Raw genomic sequence first — 19,606 nt, 5'->3', positions numbered from 1 at the left:
CCTCCAAAGCTAGTTACGAAAACAAAATCGCCACTAATTCCAAGGACAACCACAAAGCCTTCTATAGCTATGTCAAGAATCTTGATGGCAACACCCAGATCTGCTCTGAGTTGCAGCACAAAGGCACGAAAATTACAGAACCAACTGATATTGCTAACATCCTGGCAGATAGGTACAGTGCTAACTTTACCTTCCTCTCACCCCCTAAAGGGCCCATATCTATACAGGAAGAATGCAGAGTCCCTGTCATCACAACTACACAGGTAAAAGCTGCACTCTCTAAAGCCAAAAACACAGCATACATGGGACCAGACAACATCCCAGGCTGCGTTTTACACGAACTTCAGAACAAACTGGCTCCCCACTTAAGCACCATGTTCAATAATACCCTTGCATCAGGCTTTGTGCCCACTGAATGGCACACAGCAACAGTTATCCCACTCCACAAGGGGGGAGCCACCACTGATCCCGGGAACTATCGACCTATTAGCCTGACGAGTCTAGTCTGCAAGGCCATGGAACATATCATCATGGAACTCAAAGACATTGGTAACCTCCAAACTCTGGATCCCACCCAGTTCAGGTTTGTGAAAGGCAGATCATGCCTCCTGAACCTGATCGACTTCTTTGAGGCAATCACCAAAGCCATAGATGAAGATAAGGTGGTTCTCACAGCCTATCTTGACCTTGCCAAGGGTTTCGACACCATCCCCCATTCTGGAATTATAGCTAAACTCACTAAACTAGGTATAAATCCCTACGTCACAAGATGGGTTGCCAACTGGCTGACTGACAGAACACACACTGTAAAAGTTGCAGACTCCAAATCTGACCTCAAAGCAGTGACAAGTGGAGTACCACAGGGTTCCATCCTGGGACCTCTCCTGTTTGCTATCTACTTCTCTGAAGTACAGGCTAACACAGAAGGCCTCTGGCTAACTAAGTTCGCAGATGACTGCAAACTAGGAGCCATAGTCAAGTCCCCAAATGATGTGGGCATCCTACAGAAGGGCCTCACTGAGACAGATGCCTGGTGTCAGAGCCATGACCTCAAGCTCAATGCCAGAAAGTGCAGTGTCATCCCCTTTGGTAAAAACTCTGTACCCATGAACTACCACATAGGCAATAATCTACTTAACACCAAATGTGTGGTAAGAGACCTTGGGACCCAGGTGGACAGTAGTCTCTCCTTTGATAGTCACATCGCCACAGTAGTCAGGAAGACCTTCTACTTGGCACACCTCATCATAAAAGGGTTCTCAACCAAGAAAAAAGAGGTCATTGTTCCCCTCTACTCGACACTCAGACCCCATTATAGACTACAACGCCCCTTTTGGAATCTACCTCACAGAACATCTGCAGCAGCTGGAAAGGCCACATAACTACCTCACAAAGAGGATTACTGGCCTCAAACAAATGCCCTACACTGACCGCTTCAAAAAACTCCAGCTTTACTCCGTAGCATATCACCTACTCTTAGGTGATCTCTGCCTAACAAAAGCTATGTGAAACCCATGTTGGACATGCTTCACCTAAAGAAATCCATATCCCTCCGAGCTACATGCTCTAGGGACCTAAACCTTGTCATCACAATAAACAGGACATGCTGGAGGGATAGATTCCTGTCCAAGAGACTTCCCATACTCTGGAACAGTCTACCCATCAATGTCAAGCAAAGTTCTTCATTAGCACTCTTCAAGAAAAATCTTGACGAGTGGATGGGAAATAGAAAGTGCACCCCAGGGATCACTTCTGTCTCTCTACTCGACAGTGGCACAGGAAAATAACTTTCTTGGGTGTTGTAAGCCAGGGAACCTTGTTGGCTAGGTTTACGTACGCCCTTGGGCAGATAGCCTAGTACCTACCTATGAACCTATAAGATCCAAAATGTTAGAAGTCTGTTAAAGCAAACACTTCAGTCAAGACTATTAACTGAAACTCATCTGATATAGAAGTAAGTAGGACATGTATACTGCGGTGGTGGTGCTGCGGTAGCGTTGTCGCCTCACAGACATTGCCAGTTCGATTCTCAGTTAGAGCGTCTTCTGTGTGGTGACATGCGTGAATGGTCATTCCGTCGTTGAAGGTTGTGCGCTAGGCCCGGCAAGCCAGCACATAAAACTCTACTGCCAATCATTAGCGGACCAGAGTTCCGCTGTGGCGACCCCTAACGGGGAAAAGCCGAAAGACACAAACAAACATTGTGTTGCTACATTAATAGCAGTCTTACAACAAAAATACTGGGCGAGAAGGGAAAGGACGGAAGAAATCAAATGCCATCATGGTAGTTTCGAATAGAGAAAACTATAAGCAATTAAGACAAGTGGCACGTTTAGAAGAGGGAAAAGGGTCAACAAAAATAATTAGATGTGATAAAAGCAATGCACAGTATTTTAACAGACCAGGATCTCAAACACTAATGCAAACAATAAACTAAAGATAACAGCACAGGCAAAAAAACGTATAACATATATAGATAAATATAAAGAAAAAGTACAAAATAAGCAATTCACTAATGACCAAAAACAGTTTTACAAAGAAGTGGAAAACAAGGCAAAAGGAATAAAACCACCATCAAAAAAGTAGGAAATAGTCACATTTTGGAGAAATATCTATGAAGACCCTGTGGCACATTAAGATGATGAATGGATAAAAGTAGTAAAACAAACAGAAGTTCAACTGTACAGGACATTAAATGGGATGAAGTAATGGTCAGAGAAACTGAAACAAAAGTAAGAACAGATCCTAACTGGAAAACCCCAAGCCAAGATGCAGTCCCTAACTTCTGACCTAAAAGTATCACCACACTTGTACAAATGTAAGAACTACTTACAAGCACACTCCAACCAGACACTAACCCAATTAACAGGAAAAATTATACTCTTCCTTAACAGAGAACAAGCTATCCTAAAAACTATAGACCAAAACTTGTCTTCTGACAATCTATAAACTATGTATTTGAAATGAAGCTGACACAGTTTATTTAGAAGAAAACAAAATGATGGCAATACAACAAAAGGGTAACAAAAGAAAGTCATATGGAACAAAGAATCATTTGTTGTTAAAGTCAAAATGGAGTGTGTAAAATGGGGGAAGCATCTAAGTATGGCATGGACAGATTACAAAAAAGCATCTGACAGCATCCCACATTCATAGATAAAAGGAGTGCTTACAGATGTAGAAGATACACCATACATTTATCAGTTACATACAATGACCATGAAAGAGTGGCAAACCACTTAGCAACTAAGCCATGATAATGGACAAATTACTATCTGAGGAATAAAAATTAAAAGGGGGATATTCCAGAAGGACTCTGTCAATGGTGCTCTTTTGTCTTGGCCCCATTAAACTATCTACTTAACAGATTAGGTTATGGTTACAATTTAGTTCCCACACAACAGTGCAGAGGCTTATTTTTTTATGGATCATGTAAAACTGTATAGTTCATCAGATGAGGAGCTGAAAGCACAACTGGAGGTGGTCAAATTTTTCTCACCAACTTCTTTACCACCAGTTCAAAAAACAGATGTGAGAAAACTAGATACAGTAGTCCATGAAAAGAAGACAAAAGAAGCACTGATCAATAAAAGTGCTACACCCAGTGATGACAATGTCTTACGGACAGGGAGAGACAAAGTCATAAAATATCCGGATTTGCAGGGCAGAAATGAGGGCAATGTGGAGGAAGGATACAGTTCCAGTACTACCAGCAATGGGTCTTAAAGAATTTACAGTGTTTCTCAGATAAGCTACTGACACAGCCAACTCCATACTAACTGCAGGAGAAGTCAATTCTGGACACATTGCAGTTGCAAAGATTGAAACAATACTAATTTCATGAACTTCAATTATATTTTGAATAAGGAATGGGGTCCATTTCCATCATGGTATACGAAACCCAAGAGACTTGGAGAAATGAAACCTGTATAAGCACTATTAAGAATTTATCCAGAGAACTGCTGTTTAAAGGAAGATTTATAACCACTTTTAACTGCTTCAGATAATATGGTGTTTCATTCTGTCAAAAGAAATCAGCAGAAAATTAAAATTACCACACAAGGAGGACACCTGTATTTAATGCGGGCAGATTCCAATTTATTAAACATCTTTTTTTATATGATTTAATTAAGCCGGCTCTCCAAGTCAGTATAATTTTACATTTCCAATACATCTGTTTCTGATTGATAATGCTTAGTTTATGTTATCTGTTCCATGAGAGTAAACCTCAGTGGATTTAAGTGACAGCTGAGACTACACTGGGACATGAAATTTTGCAGTCTAACTTTGACAGCTCATTATAGTTTTAATAGGTCTGTCTTAAGTCCTCAACTGCAGAAATATTCATTAGGGAAGGGCTAAATACCCAGAAAGATGGTTACCGAATTGTGATCAGATCTAACCAGAGATGAGTCTACTACTTGTACTAGTGCAAGCAGCTGTGGTGCTACTAAGGATGAGGTCTACAAGATTTAGACCCCCTACAGGGCCAGTTATTTGCACAAGGGAGTTGGCATGTACTAATGCCCAGGATTCTTTAGTATACCCAACTTTTTGATGAAGGTGCTCTAGTTAATAGATAGTTGAAATAACCAATCAAAAAGGCATATTCATTTATGGGTAGTTCAGTAAGCACATTTAAAAATCTTCTGTGGTTATGTATGGTGACATATGTCAGGCGATAAACTGATTATTTACCTTGTTTTGGATACTCAGTTTCATCAAGATCTATTTGTAGGCCACAGGGACCCTGGCAAGTGATAACTGGGCATCTAACAAATACTGACACTTCAGCAAAGTTTTCAACAAGTTTGAATGCGTGACAGGTGCCGAAACCTGGAAAAGAGTGGGGGCTGCTTTTTATGAAGAAAACAACTCTAACAACACGGACAAGGACCTGCTCAAATTGCAGCACAGTCTCAAGATCAGACAATTTACTGCCAGAAGAAGCCAAGCAGATCAAAGTAGTACAGGTTGGAATTTAATGAAAACTATTTTAACATTTGTTAACCAGGAAAGTCCAACTTGGAACAATGCCAATTTTCAGCGTAGGCCCGGGGAGAAATGCTCCAGACACATGTCTTTGTAACGTGGGAGGAAACCGAAGCACCCAGAGGAAACCCACTTGACCGCAGTGAGGACATGCAGACTCCACACAGAAGGAACCCAGGCCAAGAATCAAACCAGAGAACCTCTTGCTGTGAGGCAACAACGCTTCTGCTGCACCACTCCATCAAAAGGTACGGTTTACCTAAAGAAATGTACTATGGGTAAAACAAGTGCTATGGCTAGTTTGAGAAGCCATAGAATGAAAGGTTGAGAACACCCATAACAATTTGGACCGTCAATTACACGTTATTTCTTCTGAAACTGGCACATACCAGTTCCCCTTATGACAACACTGGAACTTGGCCAACTGTGGAAAAAAATTCTCTCTCTGTACCTCTGCACTTTTCTGGGTATGTGTAGGATTCCACACAGGTCTACGATGTTACCTGCATTTGACACATGCGTAGCAATCTCCAAAATGTCTCTCTGCATGTCTTCACAGGTTGAGAACTTCAAATCATTCCCAGCTACATTAACCATAACCAGGTCAAAGTCACTTTCCTATTTAAAAGGCTATAGAATCCTGGCACTGGAAGGGCAGCTCTCACCTTGCCTTTTTCAAGATCAATGAGTGCAGCATTAGTGTGTCTGATTAGTCACCAGTAACCAAAACATTTTCACCTGATCTAAGAATTACTGGAAGTGGAAAGTTCGCAGTGTGCAGCCTGGAGCTGAACTTGAAGTTAGGAGAATATGTTGAAGGTCTGTTACTGGGACTGCTGACAAGGCTCTTAAAGGTATGAATCTGAGAACTGGACAGTGACATTTTATTTTTTATAATTACAGCACGTTTGTATAGTGTAATCTTGTGGAGGCACGTATGAGTTGAGCTTATGTGCTGCTTATCAACCATACATGCAGGTGAATGGGTAGAGTCCAAGTTATATAGAGAATTATACCTCTCTCACTTCATGTAATGTTGGTCCAGTAGTAGCTGGCTGTTGTGTTAGCATCAGCAGCTGTTTCAGAATACCAAATGCAATGAAGCTGTGAACATAAGAGATAAAGGTAGACTGAACTTCCCTATTTTCCAGTCTAAATTGAAGACAGAAATGCAATACTGAAGCAATTAAATCAGCAGGCAGATAAGCTACTTTAGGGAGATAAACCATACACAGAGGAGACATACTAGGTGAGGTAAAGATGTACTAACACTGATGCAGAAATAACTGCAACCAACAGGAAAAAATATGCAATGCAGCCTACTCCTAAACTAGTGCACAGTTCGAGTTTGATACAGAATCCATTTAAAGTATTAAGAAAGCTGCACATGAATTTGGTATTAATACAACGAGGGCTAAAGAGGCAGTTAAAATTTCACAGCATGATCAAAGAGCAGTACAGACCTACAGCTTGAAACAGGAAAAAATTCAAGAAAGATGTGGACATCTCAGTACAATAACAGAAGGGTTGAACAGGCAGTAAAACTTTTTAAATACAATAGTGGAGGGGTTGTTTCGGATGGCACACAAAATACACTGCACATCATTAAATCTAAACACCAAAAACTAATCTCTTTTACAAGATCAATGGATTCCTTACAGATACAGCAAGAAAAACTCTAGCCACCACCTTCTTATTGCCAACGTTCTTATATGCCAATCTTATCCTAACAAACAATACTCAAAGAAACTTGTCTTCTGCTACAATAAAATAGCTATATTTCCCAATAATCTGCCTCATAGGACCCACCATTGTCAGAGCTTAAAGCAATTAAACTGGCTTGAATTACACAACTACCTAACAACCTCGGCTAACTACAGCACACAAACTTATTCATCATCCAGAAAAATGGCCTGCATTACAAAGCTTACTACTGCCCTACTGTTCAGCAAGGGACCTCTGCTCTAGTAACACTTTCTTATTATTTACAAAGTTAAATGCTGCAGGAAGACTCACTCTACTCCCAAATATATTGCTAAACTCTGGAACAGTATCCCCATACTACCAGAGAAAATAAAATTCTGACAAACTCAATAGCTTTAAACCACTGCTTAAACAACATATTAGCCAATCCTGGTCCTGCACATGCTCATCACAAAGACACTGTGTTCACCGTACAATACTATCCATAAACAGACTACTCTACCTCTCACTGAAATGACAAAACAATTTTTATACATAACTGTTGCATGCACAATCCACTAAGATGCACACGGTCTCTCTTTAGTAACTTAAGCTAGGACTATACGCAGCTCAGACCAAGAATTATTAAACATCTACAAACCCAAAATTAAAACAAGATGTCCTCTCTATAACTATAACCTAGCTACATCCTGGAACCAACTCCCCTTAGGAATAAAGTCCCTTCACCATAGCAAAATACCTAAAAAAACCAACCAGGTATTACTCAATTTTAAGGGATATATACCTGGTTTCAAAATCTTTTCCTGACTATTAATTTAGTATGCTCAAAGCAGTTTAAATTATATTGTAACAAGTCTCATATACTTCTGTTGATTGTTAATACTTTGTTTTTAAAATTGCATTCCCCTGAGGAGCTTTTCTCCCTGCGTCTCGGCTGAAAATGAGACAAAAGCTCAGACAGACTAACCCGGTAACAAATTCAAAATAAACAAGTAAACTTTCACCTCTGTAAAATCTTAGAATGTATAAATATAACTATTTGTGTATAAATGTATACAGAAGTAATTACTCTGTGTACAACTAGAATTTAGTATAATGCAATGTAAGCAAATGGAGCTTTTCTCCCCAGGCCTCTGTTGAACATGCTTACCGGGAAAGTCTGGCTGGGTAATACCCACCGACAAATATATAAATGCTTCACATAGTCAAAGATTAAGCGCCACTCAATGATTGCTTCTAGGATTTATCAAACTTAATTGCTATGTGCTGTCAATGCACCTATATTAATAAATATATATTTATATATATATATATATATATATATATATATATATATATATATACATACATATATATATATATATATATATATATAAAACACCTATATAAAGCACAAAAGGCACAGACTTCAGCCTACTCACAAATAAGGAAAGAGGATATGGAGGAGGGGCTGAAGATGGACACAGTCTTGTGCATTACATCACCTCAGAAGATAGTGCTTTGAGTTTAATGTAATCTGCAATCCACAAATGGGCAGCCACCAGTCTTCAAAAGCAGTAAAATTAAAAACTCCTGAAGAATGTAGTAAAGGTGAATACCTACTCTTTATGGCATCTCTTGAAGTTAGCATGTCCACTTTGAAAACTAAAGGAGCAATATTCGAGTTTAGTGCCCTACCCAACACTCAAGTGTGCAACTAAAAGAATACATGTGCAGTGGGCTGAACAACATGTCACAATGCATGACGGAAAGTGTTGCTGAGAGATCAAGGAAGACTAGAGTGAAATACCCAGTTTGATTTTTCACCATTAAGATGTCAAACTTTCAAGAGGGCAGGCTTGGTGCTGTGTTGTGATCTAAAAATAGAAAGATACAAGCTTACTAAATTAAGAATAAAGCTACAGATATACCACTTTAACAGACTTCCTAATAAAAAAAAGATGCTATGTCTTAACATAACATTCCATATGTGTTGTTGATCTTTTTCATTCATCACTAGGTTCGGTTCAGAGCCCTCGGAACAGTCGGCCTTTTACCAAGCTTGCGCCAGCCAAAAACTCTCGAGCTAAGCTTCTACCCAGAATGCCCTTCTCCCTGTTACCTCAGATAGAGTTTGCTAGATATAGAGAAGTAAAGCCAAGGACACTTCTGTGCAAATACTCTAGGACACCACTTGGACCCAAACATCCCCCAGTAGCCTTTAGTGGGGGAAGGAAGGTGGGATGTGAAGAATGAAAGATAATCAACAACACAGATGGAACATTATGGTAAGACATAACTTCTTTATCTGATGTTGTTAATCTTCTTTCCAATCATCACTGATGGGACAGAATCCCAAGCTATCTTGAGGTCCATGGGCAGTCCTTACGGAAGAATGTTCCTGAGTATCATTGAGCCAAAGGCAGCTCTCCCTCTGGAGACCAAATCCATTTTGCAATGACAGATAAAGGTATGAGGTGCTGCGCAAATGTCATCCATGGAAGCTCTGCAATGGAAGGCTACAGATGTTGCCATAAATCTTGTGGAATGGGCTTTAACCTTAGGCATAGGTTCTTTTGTGACAAAATAAAAACGTATGCAGTCCCTTAGCCATTTAGATAACATAACCTTGGAAACAGGACTTCCCATTCTAGGCCCAGAAAAGGAAATGAAAAGCTGGTCAGATTTACGCATAGGTTTGGTCCTGTCTAGGTAGAATCTCAACTGCCTCTGCGCATCTAAGGAATGCAGGCAGGACTTTCCTTTATTGGAAAAATTTGGAAAGAACACTGGTAGGTCAATGGTCTGGTTAATGGAAAAATCAGTAACAACTTCGGGCAGGAAGGACGGGTTCATCCGGAGTGATAATCTGTCTTTATGGAAGACCCGATAGGGTTAGGAGGGTGGCCTAATGGTGAAGGTGTTTGTCTTACAAACACAAGGTGCAGGGTTTGAGTCTCACAAGGGATAACTGGCTAGGCTTAAAATGGCTCGCAAGGGCAATTAGCCTAGTACTAATCTATGACCCTATGAACAATGCCTGCAGCTCTGAAACTCGCCTGGCTGACGTGATAGTTACCAAAAACAAGGCTTTCCGGGACAAGAACTTTAGGTCGCATTTCGCTGCAGGCTCAAAGTGGGGTTGAGTCAAGGACTGAAGGACTAAAATAAGGTTCCATGGTTCCACAGGCTGTCTAAACCGAGGCCTGATGTGAGAAGCTCCCTTGAGGAAAGCTTTACATAGACACAAGGAGATGAGAGGGGTGCCAACTAGACCATTGTGGAAATTAGAAATCGCCGCCAAGTGTACTCGTATGGTAGACACAGAAGCTCCATCATCAAAGAACTTAGACCAGAAAGAGGCTATGAGGATCACCTTGCATCTCAACTGATGAGCTTTCCTTAGGAATTGGGGAATGGCAGGATAAGTGTAAAAAAGTCCTGAGGGCCAATTGTGGATCAGAGCCTCCCTTGGAGACTCCCCCTCTGGGGTAAACAGGGCAAAATAGCAGCTGCACCTGTTCAATGGGGAGGCGAAAAGATTGTAGCAAGGCTGGCCCCAGTGGCTGAATATTTCTGTCGCCACCTCGGGGTTGAGGGACCACTAGTGAGGCAGGAGAATGCATCTGCTCAGTTTGTCCACAATTACTTTGGAGCTCCCAGAGATATGCATTGCTATTAGAAAGCGGTTGAAAGCCATCTCCCACTGCCAAATTCTCATGGTCTTTCAACACAGGGGGTAGGACTTGGTTCCTCCTTGCTTGTTGATATACCAGACCACTGACATGTTGTCTGACTGAAATGTAACTGTTCTAGAAGGGAGAACCGGATGAAAAGCCTGCAACACTAATGGCACCACTCTCAGTTCTAAAACGTTGATATGTAGGCTGGCCTTGAAGGTGGACCATGCACCTTGGACTGGGACTGTCTTTCCCTGGAAATGCCCCCCCCCTCCCCCGATCAGGGAAGCATCCGTGGTCAAAATGGCCTTGCGTTGAGGAGATTGGAATGGGCGACTCCAAATTTCTGCATCTGGCCTCATTCACCAAAGAAGGTTCTGCTTGCAGGAGTTGGTTATGTGAATCTGATAACCAAGGGGATGATAGCACGGGAACCACTGAGAAAGAAGGAGCCATTGCAGGACTTGCATGTGTAGCTTCGCCAGGGGCACTATCAGAATTGAAGCTGCCATGGATCCTAGGACCTGAAGAACCTCCCTTGCCAAAACTTTTGTTTGACAGAGTATCACCAGGAGCTGGAGCCTCAATCACTGGAGTCTGTGGATTGGGAGTGCCATTAAACAGGACCAGGTAGTGAAAACTACTCCAATGAATTCTATTTGTTGGGAAGGAGTAAGGTTAGACTTCTCCCAATGTACTGTTATTCCCAAAATGTTTGCCAGAGAGTGTATAATGCAGTGCAGTTACCAGAAGACGCTCGGTGGGTGCAGTGAGGAGCCAGTCATCCAAATATGGAAACACCCGGAATCCCTGTAATCTCAAAGGAACTGTGACTACTGCCATGTACGTGATGAACACTCTGAGGGCTGTAGACAGACCAAACGGCAAGGCCGGAAATGTATAGTGACTTGGCCCCTAGCTGGAAGCAAAGCAGACTCCTGGAGCATTTGTCCATTTTGATGTGGTAATATGCATCCCGGAGATCTATTGAGCACATCCAATCACCTTCCCTTAAAAAAGGGAGAATGGACTGAACCGACCATCCGAAATTTGTTTTAGGTGACAGACTTGTTCAAGCTGCTGAGATCCAAAATGGGTCTCCAGTCCCCTGTCTTTTTTGGTACCAAAAAGAATCTGGAGTATTATCCAGATCCGCATTGGTCTGGTAGAACTGACTGGATGACTCTTTTGAGACGGCTTTATTTTCTCTGAAGCTGCTTCTTCCCTTTGACTGGGTGGAACATCGAGAAGCTTTTTTGGAAGATTTGGTTGACAAGAAAGAGGGATAGTGTAACCTCTGGTGATTATACTCTGCACCCAATGATTGGTGGTAATAGATTGCCAGGCAGCTTGTTGCAGAGAAAAACGACCCCTGACTGCTTCCAGAGGTAAACAATCAGGCTGCTCTCCTCAGGAGCACTGGTAAGGCTGTCCAGAGGAGGAGTCCCTGGAGCCTTGGTTAACAGAACCCCCTTTGCCTCTGTTGGGGCATCTTCCGGAATTGTTACCCTCTCTGCCCTTGGGGGTATCTTCACCACGTGTGGCACGGAAAGGACCCTGAGATTTTTTGTGCCACATTTTCCCACTCCTCTGATTCCTGGAGAAGGAACATAGAGGACTGGAAAAATCACAGGCCTATGACAGACAGGGTCTTGCTGTCTTGCTCGCACCTGGCTAGCGTAACATTCACCTTGGAGCCAAAAAGGGACGATGCTTCAATGGGAGCATTCAAAAAGGAAGACTTGATGGGATTCACGAGGTCACAAATGCGCATCTAGGCATGACGCCGCATGACAATGCCTGAACCTGCTGCTCTAGCCGCCCCTTCGGTCGCACGGGATAGCAACCTCATGGACGAGTTGGAGATCAATTCCAGGGTTGCGAGCAGTGAGGCCACTTTGTCCCTGACCTCGTCAGACACCTGCCTGAGCGTGTCCCAGACAGTTTGGAGATAAAGTCCCTCTGGAGCCTCGTAAAATGTGCCAAATTGTTTAGGGACTGTATGGCCAAGGCCTCTGATGCAAAAACACATTTCCCAAATCTGTCCACCACCTGGGACTCTGTTGGGCAGGTGGACAGTGACACTCTCCTCAGCCAAGTCCTTTTTTGTGGCTGCCACCACCACCATAGTGTCAACTGGTAACCCTCTGGACCAATGTAGGTTCTCCTCGGGAGGGGAAAGAATTTTGTCAAGTCTGCGAGGGATTGCCTCAATGGAATAAGGGTTCTTCCAAGCCCGCTACACAACGAGCTGGACAAGCTCTTCGGCAGGTGGGGTCACTCAAGAGGTAGATGGCCAGGCACGGAAAGCCTGCAAGAACACGGACTCAGACGAAGGAGGGTTTCCAGTCACCTTTCTGTTTTAGCATTTCCAGGATGTCTCCAAAGGAGACATCATCAAGAGGTGACCATGAGGACCCTTTCACCATCATCGTAATCCATGTCTTCCATTACGGGTGAGCCCATGAGTTTCCTCCTGCACGTCCTCTTTTGAGGAGGCTCCTCAGTGGGGGGTCTCTGAGGAGGACTCCAAAGAGCAAGTACCCTGACCAGGGGTGTCCTGCAGCTTCTCTGCCCAGTGGCCAAGGGAGGTGGTCTGAGGCAGCTGTAGCTCAGGTGGCGAAAAAAATAAGTTATGTCCTTACCATAACGTTCCATGTGAGTTGTTCATCTCACCTTTTTGTTCTTACACGTGGGTCAGAGCCAATCCTTCTGCTCCGAATCAGCCACTTTTCAAGCTCAGACTCCCAGAGAAGCTTGAGACCTAGTGTATATCCCATGATGCTCTACTGTGAATCCCCAGATCTAGTATGCTGCAACCAAGACAGCCTACAGGAAGAAATAAAACTGTAGTGTCTAGCTATGTAGGTAGCTATAAGATTGTAGAAGGAAAAAAACAGAATGTTTAATACAGACTGACAAACTTGACCACTCCACCAAGGCAACCATCTTGCTCGCCTGGAGGGGGAAGGTGGGCGGGAATGTAAGAACAAAAAGGCGAGATGAACAACTCACATGGAACGTTATGGTAAGGACATAACTTCTTTATGTGAAGTTGTTCTACTTCGCCGTTTTGTTCTTACACGTGGGTAGCGTCCCAAGCACCCTGATCCTGGGTGGATCACGGGAGAACATTCCTGAGCACAGTGGAACCAAAGGTAGCCCTGTCCCTGGAGGTCCTATCCACTTTGTAATGAGTGATAAACGTGTGAGGTTTTGACCACGTGGCAGCTGCACAGATGGTATCTAAGGGCAAGCGAGCTGCATGAGCTTATGACGTAGAAACAGCTCGTGTACAGTGGGCTTTGACGTTAGTTTCTAATGTTTGATCAGTGGAGGCATAAATGTATTTGATGCAGTCAGAGAGCCACTTAGCCAATGTGACTTTTGATAATGCGAAACCTTTCTTATTCTCTGCGTAAGAGACGAAGAGTTGATCAGATTGTCTGAAATTCTTCGTTCTATTCAGATAGAACCTCAGTTGTCTGTGTACATCAAGCTTGTTTAACATGTATTCCAGTCTGTTGGTATGGTGTCTGAAGAAGGTTGGAAGCTCAATGGACTGATTTAAGTTAGTTTCTGAAGAGACCTTGGTAAGAAAGGTAGGATTAGTCCTGAGGGAGACTATCAGGGTGAAAAATCAAATATGGGGGCTTGGAGGACAAGGCTTGAAGTTCGGAGACCCTACGTGCAGATGTAATGTCTACCAGCAGATGTAATGGCTACCAGGAATATAGTTTTCCAAGACAAAAACTTTAAATGACAAGATGAAGCAGGTTCGAAGGGGCCAAGCATCAATTGGGATAAAAACCAGATTCAAATTCCAGGGAGAGACAGGATGCCTGATAGGTGGTCTGAGATGGTGGGTTCCTTTTAAGAATGTTTTACATAGTCTATGTGACATGATGTTAGACCAGTTATTTATTTATTTATTTTATTTTACATTTGTTGACCGGGCTAGTCTAACTGGATACATGTCCATTTTCAGTAGAGGCCCGGGGAGAAAAACTCCAGACAAAACATTATACGCAATAAAGATTAATATTGGAATTACATTAGCAATTTTAAACATTGAAAATTAGAGTATGGAGAGAAAAAAAATAAATTGATCATGCAAGGAAAAAGAAATAGTAATAATGTGTTTTTTTTTTTTCCCTACATGGAAATTGAAAATAGCCAATTGAACTCTAACGGTGGCAGCTGCCGTGCCATCATGGAATAAGGAAGACAAGAACTCTAAGATGGTATGAATAGGTGCTACATAAGGGTGAACGTCATGTTGAGAAGCCCAGTGAACAAATTGTTTCCATTTGCTATTGTATAGCTTCCTGGTAGAGAGTTTATGAGAGGAAACTATAATATGCTGGACCGCAGAGGACAAATCTTGAGACCTGGCTAATGTGGGAATTGGAGCAGCCAAGCTGTCAGTTTTAGGGAAGTGGGGGAGGGATGAAGAACTCCCAACGAATGAGTCAGAAGATCCGGCACTGGGTCCAGAATCCATGGTTCTTCCACTTGATACTTCCGCAGGAAGGGGAACTAAATCTGTCGAGGCCAAGACGGGGCTATCAAAATCACAGTCCTTCCCAGACTTTTGGCTTTCTGCATGAATTTGGAAATTAGGGATATTGGCGGAAAGGCATATAGGAGGCCCGGAGGCCAATAGTGTACGACTGCGTCCCTCAGTTTGTTCCCTGGTGGGGGATAAAGGGCAAAGTAGCTGCCGCATTTGGCATTCATCAGAGATGAAAATAGGTTGCAGCAAGGCTGGCCCCATCTGTGGAAAATCTTTTCCGCCACCTGTTTGAGAGACCACTCATGAGGCAACAGCATGGCCCTGCTTAGCTTGTCCGCTATCACGCTGAATGACCCCAGGATGTGCATTGCTATCAGAAAGTGTCTGGTGGATACAGCCCATTGCCAAATTCTTAGGGCCTCCCGGCATAAGGGATACAATCTGGTTCCCCCTTGCTTGCTGATGTACCAGTCCACCAACATGTTGTCCGTCTGGATAGCAACTGTAACAGGAGGGAGAGAGTCGTGAAAGTGTTGCAATGCCAGGAACACCGCTCTCAGCTCTAGGACATTTATATGCAAATGTGTTTCCATGACTGACCAAGTGCCTTGGACAGTCTTTCCCTGAAATAGCACCCCCGCCCACCCTATCAGGGAAGCATCCATGGTCACTGTGGCTGTGGGTTGGGGAAGAACAAGGGGACGTCCGATCATTGGTCGATGTTCAACCACCAATTGAGATCCTTCTTGCAAAGATTCGTTAACCGGATCTCGTGTGACATGGGCAGTCGTTGGTAAGACCATTGCGCAGAGTAGCCACTGGAGTATTCGCATGTGTATGCGGCCTAACGGAACTGCTATCAGTGTGGCTGCCATTGTGCCTAAAAGCTGCAGTATCTGGGATGCAGGAGCTTTGTTCCGGATCAACAGACTGGATAATTGATTTTTTTAGAGCTACGGATTCTTGATTGGGGAAACCTGATCCTTGCATTGACAGTGTCCAGTTCTGCCCCTATAAATGTAATATGCTGCAAGGGCGATAACGCAGATTTTTTGAAGTTTAGGGTTATGCCCAACTGGGAACAAAGGTTTATGGTGTAGTCTCTTGCTTGGATTAGTCGATGCCTGGAGGTGGCGGTGAGGAGCCAGTCGTCCAGATATGGAAACACCCGGAATCCCAACCGTCTCAGGCAAGCCGTGACCACTGCCATACATTTGGTGAACACCCTGGGGGCTGTGGTGAGATCAAAGGGCAGGGCTCTGAATTGGTAATGACTGGCCCCCAGCCAGAAATGCAGGTGATCTCTGGAAGATCTGTCCATTTTAATGTGGTAGTAAGCATCCTTGAGATCTATAGAGCACATCCAATCGCCCGTTGCTAAGAACACGAGAATCGATTGCAGCGTGACCATCCAGAACTTTTCCTTCTTGACGAAGGTGTTGAGTTTGCTGAGGTATAGTATGGGCCTCCAGTCCCCTGTTTACTTTGGAACTAAAAAGAACCTTGAGTAAGTTCCGGATCCTATTTGGTCCACCGGGACTGGCTGGATGACTCTTGTCGAGCAGGTTTTGGATTATATAGGAAGAAGAGAAGCACACACACACACACACACACACACACACACACACACACACACACACACACACACAATAGCTGACAGAGCCCTGTCAGGCTCAAGAAAAAAAGAGGCCTAAAGTCCTGAAAAGAAATACTTCTCAAAAAATTCTAACTAGAGTTAAACTAATATGCAAAAACCTAATACTATATGATAAAGTAGTAATTTAAGGATATCTAATACTAATCTATAGAAAAAAACTTCTATTAATATTGAAAATTTTAAATCACTGGCCCAAGCTTCCTCTGACGAGCTGTTGATTCGTTGCAGCAGCAAACTAGATCTGGGGATTCAAAGTAGAGCATCATGGGATATACACTAGGTCTCGAGCTTCTCAGAGTATGAGCTTGAAAAGCGGCCAATTCAAAGGCGAGGGATTGGCTCCGACCCACGTGTAAGAACAAAACGGCGAGATAGAACAACTTCACAACTGGGGTTCAGATGTCAAAGGAGTGCTTCCAGAAGCAAGGCCCCTCTCCATCACACGAAAAGTAGGTCCGCCCGAAGAAGGATGGGAGCCTGGAACAGATATAACCTGGGGACCGGGGTCACACCCTGCTGCTAAGAACCCACCACCGCGGATGGAGCCTTAAGCAGGATCGGTGCAGAAGTGGCTACCGGCACAGAGGATGGAACCAAAGACACACGCAGAACCATGCCCCGAGCAGAGGCGCCTGCCCCCCAATCCCCAGATTGAGGAAGGCCCAGTTCCACAGGAACTGAGGAACAAAGGGGCAAACCCAGAGCCTGAGTGAGATCCACTATAGGCACCAAGGTGGTGGGTTCCGAGAAGGAAGCCAGAGCAGAAAGCTTCAGAACCAGAATGGTTGAAGGAGGAGTGTAAGAAGGAGTCCGTGGAGAGACCAACCCAAGTCCTGCAGGCTGATGGGCCTTAGAAAGTGTGGGTAACCCCCTGGCTGCCAACAGCTGGTCCACAAGACGCACCGCATCATGGTCTGACAGATTCCTGGTGAATCTGGTGGATACGCCAGATGGGGAGTCAGGTCGGTCAATGAACGGGCTATACATCTGGCCCAGGAACGGCTCTATGGAAGGGGAGTATCGGTCCATGGTGCAAGGTCTACTAGGCACCAATGTCGAGACCAGGATTGATGGGGTCAAGTCCAACTTGGTCGAAAAGACGCTCGGTGCCGAAGGGGCACTCAGAGCCAATGCGGTAGGTTCCAATATCATAACAGACGAAGGTTTCGAAGGCGTGCCATGAGCCATAGTGGTCACAGGTGTCGAAGGCGTAGTAGGTGTAGTGAGGTCTATCGTCGGTGTTGGAGGCAGGATCGGTGCCGAAGCTGGCGCCAGTAACGTAGGTTTCAAAATTCTTAAAGCCGACAAGGACGGAGCCGTAAAGGCAGATTTAAGCTCTGAGGGCAACTTGGGGACTTTTGATTTCACAGGCTTACCCTGATCACCCAAGGGTGAGGAGGGAACAGAGTGGGACTTCTTTTTATCTTTTGTAGGACAGGCTGAGACCTCCACCGCAGAAATGGCCTCTGAAAAGGGAGACTTAAGTAACCCTTTCATTATCAGTTTATTCTTGCTTTCAGAATGGGTTGACTCAAACTCTGACAAATGTCACAAAAGATGGGGCATCCCCAAACAAAATACCCAATCGTCGTGAGAATCACTATTAGGTAGCTTGCCATTACATGAAGTACAATGCTTAAACCCTGAAGTACCTTTCTTATCCAACATTTTGAGAGAGAAACACCACAGGCAAACACTACGGACAAAATTTAACAAGTCTGTTCCAAGTCAAACAGTTAAAAAAACATACTGTCATATAACTATATTGATATATGTATAAGTAAAAATAGAAATATCTTACTGAAAAAAACACTAACAGGCTAGGAAAGAAAAGGGAAATACTAGCTACGGTACTGAAGGAAACCACAAGGATAAGGGAAGAAGGCCGTACCAACACTGGCACTTGAAAGTTTACCAACGGGTAAAGCAAGGAAGAAAAGATCAAGCTCTGACAGTAGAAAATAGGCTAAAAATACTAATCACTCACTAAAAGAAAAAACATCAATAAATTTTTCACACAAAATATCAATTAAGTTTCTACTTTGCTGAGAGCTCGGCTGATACGCAGCTTTACGACTACCCGGCAAACGAGATCTGAGTTTAACAGGGAGAAGGGCATTCTGGGTAGAAGCTTAGCTCAAGAGTTTTTGTCTGGCGTGAAGTTGGTAAAAGGCCAACTTGGTTCCAAGGGCTCAGAACCAAACCCATCAGTGATGAATGGAAAGATTGAGGAGTCCTCTCCTCTCCTGTTTGATATCTACTTCTCTGAAGTCCAGGCCAACACAAAGGCACACTGGCTGACAAAGTCTGCAAATGAATGCAAGTTGGGAACAACTATTAACTCCTCAAGTGATGCTGACATCCTACAAAAAGGCCTCAACGAGACCAATGACTGGTGTGAGAACCATGTCCTTAAGCTCAATGCCAAAAATGTGCCTTCGCCTCTTTGGGAAAAACCCGGTTCCCTTGAATTATCACATTGATGATAGTCCACTGAACAAAGAAGGCATTATAAGAGATCTGGGAACAAGGTTACAGCAACCTCTCTTTTGACCACCACATTGCCACTGTGGTCAGAAAGTCCTTCTATGTGGCACATCTCATTACTAACGGTTTTGCATCCAGAAGAAAGAGGTCATTGTCTCCCTCTACTCTCATTAGACCAATCCACATGTACAACACCCCATTTGGCATGTACCTCACTAGACACCTGCAACAACTGGAGAGGCCACAAAAGTACCTCACAAAGAGGATCCTAGGCCTTAAACACTTGTCCTATATGGACAGACTCAAAAAAACTCCAACTATTCTCTCTCTCATATCGCCTACTTAGAGGCGATCTCTGACTTACAAAGCCATGTCTGACCCAGCACTGTTAGAAAAGCTACATCTAAAGAAATCCCAGTCCCTCCACATCACACACTCCCAGAGACCTCAACCTCATTACCATAATCAACAGAACATGCTGGAAGGACAGGCTCATAACCCAGATACTGCCCATACTATGGACTAAACTTTCCATACATGTCAAAACAGAGCACCTCACTGGCCCTCTTCAAGAGAAATCTTGATGAGTGG

General features: G+C 43.6%; 1 protein-coding gene across 1 annotated transcript in view; it reads right to left on the bottom strand.

The window, feature by feature from the left end:
• Positions 1–19,606, bottom strand: part of UBR4 (ubiquitin protein ligase E3 component n-recognin 4) — a 3,959,899-nt gene that overhangs the window by 2,072,075 nt on the left and 1,868,218 nt on the right.

This window comes from Protopterus annectens, chromosome 1.part1 (genome assembly GCF_019279795.1).
Source record: "Protopterus annectens isolate FY-2018-M chromosome 1.part1, PAN1.0, whole genome shotgun sequence".
Lineage (NCBI taxonomy): Eukaryota > Metazoa > Chordata > Ceratodontiformes > Protopteridae > Protopterus > Protopterus annectens.
The sequence above is the reverse complement of the archived record's forward strand: the minus strand, read 5'-3'. Positions and strand labels throughout refer to the sequence as shown.